The sequence below is a fragment of the Carassius auratus genome, chromosome 46 (genome assembly GCF_003368295.1).
Source record: "Carassius auratus strain Wakin chromosome 46, ASM336829v1, whole genome shotgun sequence".
NCBI lineage: Eukaryota > Metazoa > Chordata > Actinopteri > Cypriniformes > Cyprinidae > Carassius > Carassius auratus.
Window position 1 is genome coordinate 14182315 of NC_039288.1, and position 6000 is coordinate 14188314.

The window sequence follows — 6000 nt, forward strand, 5'->3', positions numbered from 1 at the left end:
ATATAATTAGGACTAAAACATACAATATGCAGAGGCTCTTAAATATAATTCAGAACTACAAAAACTGAGTTGGCATACGCCAGAAATTAAATGGTTTCTACAGGATAATTTAATAAAGGCAGCTAATTTAATTAAAGTTAAAAGAAATCTTAAAAATGTGCTTGAAAGACACATTTGGTTTGGAAGATATGGAATAAACACAAACATGAAATGACATGTAGGAACATTAGCAATAGGATGCCTTCATAATGAACGAGCAAGTATATTGCCAGAGAGCCAGTAGTTTATTTATGCTTTACATTTTGCTGAAACAGTTCATTTGAAGTGACATGCAATACTTCTGTGATGAAGACAATGGCACAGTTCCAAAGGCAAGTGAGCTACCTTGCTGATATACAATCTCAAATGTGACTAAGTGCAAAGTGATCAAAAGTTACAGTAAATGCATTAATAATAACGAGTCTTCTTTAAAAATATATATATTTTCAACTCCAAACTTTTTAACAGCAGTATAAGGAACAAAACACCAATAACAATTCGTTATGCAAACAAGAGGTACGAATGAAGGCCATTGACAATTCACTATGCAAATGAACTGTCATTTACATTTTGAATACTTTCAAAATGTGCATTGTAATTGCTTGACCTACGGTGAAGAAATGTTTATATCAGATGTGTCGCAGACATTCACACTTTTACTAAAGGTCTCCTGTAATTTTCTCCCTATTTTCAAAAAAAAAAAAAAGATGCTGTTGTATTTGTTGGCATCTAAACAAAAGTTTCATGAACATCATGGAACTATGACGAAGTGAAATAACAATTATTTCCAACCAAAAGCAGAAAGCTGCTGTGTTTATATATTATAATTATAACTGCAATCGAGCACCGCTCTTATTCAAATGGTTCTTTTCCTGATATATTCATTTAGCCCAGCAGCCCTTTTCTTCAGAAATATTTATCTTCGTATTGATCACCTGGTGTGAGAGAAGCGAGATAGCACAACCCTCAAAGCCAGAGCGATAAAAACCTGTCCAAAGAAAGTTACACAGGAATCAATGTTGACAAAGGTCACGGAAGGGCAATTGCTGTCATCTGGCAGGTTAGGTGTTTTTGATGATGTTCAAGCTCTTCAATTACCATGGTTATTTGCTGTTATTTTAATGTTTTGAAAGGAATTCCAATGCATTTAATCAAAAATACAGCAAAAACGGTATTATAGTTAAATATTATTATAATTTTTGAAAACTGTGTTCTATTTTAATTGATTTTAAAACATTAATAATTCCTGTGATGGCAATGTAGCAGCCAGTCGTCAATGTCATATGATCCTTCAGAAATCATTTTAATATGCTTATTTGGTGATAATTTCTTATTATTTTCAATGTTGAAAACAGTTGCTCTGGTTAATATTTTTGTAAAATATTTTATGTAGAAATCTTTAGTAACATTATAAATGTCTAACTGCCACTTTTGATCAACTTTTTGTATCCCTGCTGAATAAAAGTTTTTATTTCTTCAGAAAAAAAGTCTGATGCACCCCAAACTTTTGAAAAGTACTGTGGAAATAAATGCTTGATCATTATTTGTTTAGAATTCCTTATTCGTTAACTAAGATTGGTTTCATTAGTTAATGTTAATTAATGTATTAACTAATATGAACAATACATTTATTACAGTATTTAATAACCTTTGTTCATTTTAGTTAATGAAAATACAGTTGTTTATTGTTAGCTCATGTTAGTTCACAGTGCATTAACTAATGTTAACAAGCACAACTTTTGATTTTAAGAATGCATTAGTAAATGTTAAAATTAACATAAACTAAGATTAATAAATGCTGTATAAGTATTGATCATGTTTAGTTCATGTTAACCGAAGTAGTTCATGTTAACTTATGAACCTTATTGTTAAGTGTTACAATAATGTGTCTTTGAAAGGGGATGTTCATAGAAACTGTAAATATGTCAACTTTATTGTTATGACATCAGCATAGAACGTTAACAAAAACAAACCAACTGATTTATTTTCATATGCAAGCACAATGACTCTTTTTGTTCAAGCCAGAGTGGAAATATTGAGAAAAACACTGTTAGTCCAAAGCCACAGTAACTGAAAACAGAATATTTACCACAGATCTGCAAGATATCTGCCCTCCAGATCTTTGAAATACAAAGTTTAAAGGGGTTTGCATTTCAAGGAACCAGTACACTCAGTTATCTCACCTCACAAAAGCAAACACTGGACGGAAATCTTCAGAGCCAGGATAAGATTACTTAAAGTTCACGTTCTTTTTTGACAAAGACACTGTAGAATATTTCAGAATGTTTGTTGCTGAAGTGGAGGGGAGTTTAGGAAATGAAGTCTAACATAGCAAGATAAATGTCTGAAACTATGTCCATGTTTATTTATTGTGGTGGTCGCGTATCCCTTCCCGAATTCAAAGACACTGGATGAGTTCCTAGCCGACCCTGATAAACCGTCGCCAAACCTCACTGCAGGAGGTCATGTGAATAGATCATTCTGGAAGGAAACATCTATTCAACACTGAGTTATCACAAACAATTCTCTCCAAGGTGTTTTCATTTCAAACAACCCACCGTGTAGACCTGATAAAGCTTTCCGCGCAGAACCTGATAATGTATGGGAGCGAAGAAAACAGAATATTCCTCATGTTGGATGAAGTGATTTAAGGCAACTGGTCTGAAACATTATGGATGTGAGTGCACTGAAAAACGAGAGCAAACAGACTTCTAACCTCTGGTTTGACTGGAGTGATTGGCAAGGCTTGACCTTGGTTCTGATTCAGTATTGGCTCGTTTCCCTTCAATGCTCACATAAATCTTGATCATAAAAGACACAAAAAATCAGTTGCAGTCAAGGTGCAAGGGGCTAAAGTAGGAGAAGATGGAGGATCTGAGCTCAAAACAAAACCAATTCAGCCAAGTGCACTTAAACTGAATTAGAAACGTCTTGCATTATGCAATGGGCAGAGAAAGCATTCTCATCTTCACTGTCTCAAGTATTTTCTGACACAATTGCAATACATGACATGTATTTACTGTGAGAACTTTTCAATAATATATACACAATATGCAACATCATTCCTATACAATAATCTTACAGTCTTCTTCATGAGAAATTTATGAGTCTTTTTTTTATAATAATATTTCACTAAAATGTCATGATTTTCTTCAAATCATCTTTGGATTATCTAATATCTCAGTCACTACAAAATATTTCAGTATTTCATTTTCTCTCTCTCTCTCTCTCTCTCTTTCTTTTGTTAGTTTTTGTTAAAAGCTGTCCACATATTTTCTGATTACTTGCAGCAGATTGTGTTTTTGTGGGTTTTCTTGGAATAGAATGGTTAGCGTTTTTTCAAAGCTCAGAAAGGTCAATCACTTAGCACATTTGGGTAGTCATAGAAACCCAAAAGTACAGCAAAGGGTTGTGTTTGATATTTTTGAGATCATCTGACCTGATCTGACTGCATTTCATGGTTCTCCCATGTTGTGAAAAAATAAGAATAAACCTAATGAGCTATACATTTCTCTTATACATTTTGTGCCCATGACTCAACAGGAAGTTGAGCACATTACCATGAAAAAAGCATGCAAACATTGATTATTGAAAATTTTCGCAATACATTCAGCAAGCTGACACAGAGTTGATTGAAGTCAGCTGGATATTGTCTCTCCAAATGACAAGCCTTCTGCAAGAACTCGGCACACTGTAAAGCTTCAAGAATGATCATAATATACATTCATTTGCACAAATTCCCAACAGAAAACCTCTGCCCTGCTAACCATGAGCCCTGCAGTGAATCCTTTTTTACCACTGCTACAAATAAGACAGTCATTACTCAAGAGATGGCTGGTTCAAGGCAAAAAGCTTGCTTGGAGGGCTACTCTGGGATTTGATCAACATTTCATAGAATTTCACCCAGACACGTTTCAGTTTCCTGCATTTTTAGTAGAACTTTCCCATCACATGGCATTTAGTCTAAAAACCAACACACATACACTCATTAAAATAAAGGTTCCAAAAGGAAGCGATACAATAGAAGAACCGTGTTTGGTTCCCTACAGAACCTTCCAGTGGTCTATTATTAAAAGAACCTATTTTTTTCTTAGTTTAAGGAATGTTTTTATAATCTAAAGAACCTTTTTGCACTTAGGATTGCCAATAAAGAACCTTTGATTTTAAGAGTGTATATCTTATGTGAGCTGCCTATGGAGATGCACTTAAAGAGATACCTCATTTTATTATTCCCTGAATCCTATAATAATAAAGGCAATCATTTTAAGGAATAGTTCACCCCAAAATGAAAATTTGCTTATAATTCATCCATTTCTGGTCATGCAAGATGCAGATGAGTTTGTTTCTTCATCAGAACAGATTTGGAGGAATTCAGCATTACATCCCTTGCTCACCAATAGATCCTCTGCAGTGAATGGGTGCCGTCAGAATGAGAGTCCAAACAGCTGATGAAAACATCACAGTAATCCTCAAGCTATGAACATGACTCCAGTCCATCAGTTAATGTCTTGTGAAGTGAAAAGCTGCATGTTTGTAATAAACAATTTCATAATTAAGATGTTTTCTTCAAAATTCAAACAATTGTTTCCTACTAAAATACAGTTCATTATATTGTTTTCTCCGGTGCAAAATGTCTCATCTGATTTAGGAAAGAAATATGACCAGATCAAGCCTGTTTACAAGCAAAAACAGTCAAATATGTTTGCATATGGACAACAGGAGATGGACCTTTTCACTGGAGGAAGCTTTATAATGGATTGACTGGAATTTTGTCCAGAAGCGATAGTTTTTAAGATGTTCTTATACAGGATTTGTTTTTTACAAACACACAGCTTTTCACGTTAATTGATGGACATTGGTGAGCAAGTGATCAGCAACATCTTGAGGGATTTTTATTTTGGGCTGAACTATTCTTTAACGCACTGCACCGTTCTATGGGAAAAAATAATATAGTGGAAGTTAAAGAAGCAACATTTCTTCAGATAGATTCTAAGGCATTTGTAAGAATGTTCTTGGGAAATTTTTTCAAATATTTTATTTAAAGACCTTAAAGGCTGCCTTTTCACACTGCCTGTAGATTGCCATAATAAACATAATAAGCATTTACACACCATTTTTGTTGCAGCTCAGCACACTGTGTAATTAATGTTTTAATGTGGCATATATTTTCAAAAGATATTTTTAAAGAGCCTGTTTCAAGATTGAATGATCTGTTTCATTCAACTTCGCTCTGTCTTTTGATATCTTGGATCTGTGTGTGTGATACAAAATGTTCTTAACTTTATTCCCAAGTAAGAAAAACGATAAAGTTTTGTGAATCTGGCCCTGGATTAACTAGTATGAACTATAAGAAAATGAAGTTAGAAACAACAAAAATGGATATTCGCAATAACACAAGCTGATTGGTGGTCTACTTTTTTTTCTTTTCTTTTTTTGAGGTGGGAGAGTTAAATGACTAATTTACTTTTATAACCTCACAGTATCAAAAAGTAGCCAAAAATAACCACAACAGCACAAAACAAATCCATCCTATAGGAGCAACTTCACTGTCGGAGCTAAAGCTGACGGATCGTGTTTAAGAGAGATAACTCTCTCTAAGATAACAAAGCTGGCTCCCCCTTTTAGTTTAGCAAGTCATTTTTTTTTTCAGATACTAGACATTTGGGAAATAGCTAACAGTTATTAATTACCATTCCAACCAGAGGCGTTTTTCGCTGAGGAAGCTAGGCAGGCAGTGTCTCCTCCTCCTCCTGAAATGCAAAGAATGCAAAAAAATTAGAAGAATAATAGAAAAATTGACAAAACTGCAATATTTTACATATATTGCATATTACAAAAATCTTTTACTGCCCATATTCAGGTATAATACCATTCCCATGAGTATATCTGGCCTTTAACCTAGGAGTTATTTACAATCATGTAAGTGCAAATGCGCTGAACTCCAGAAATTTCAAATAAACC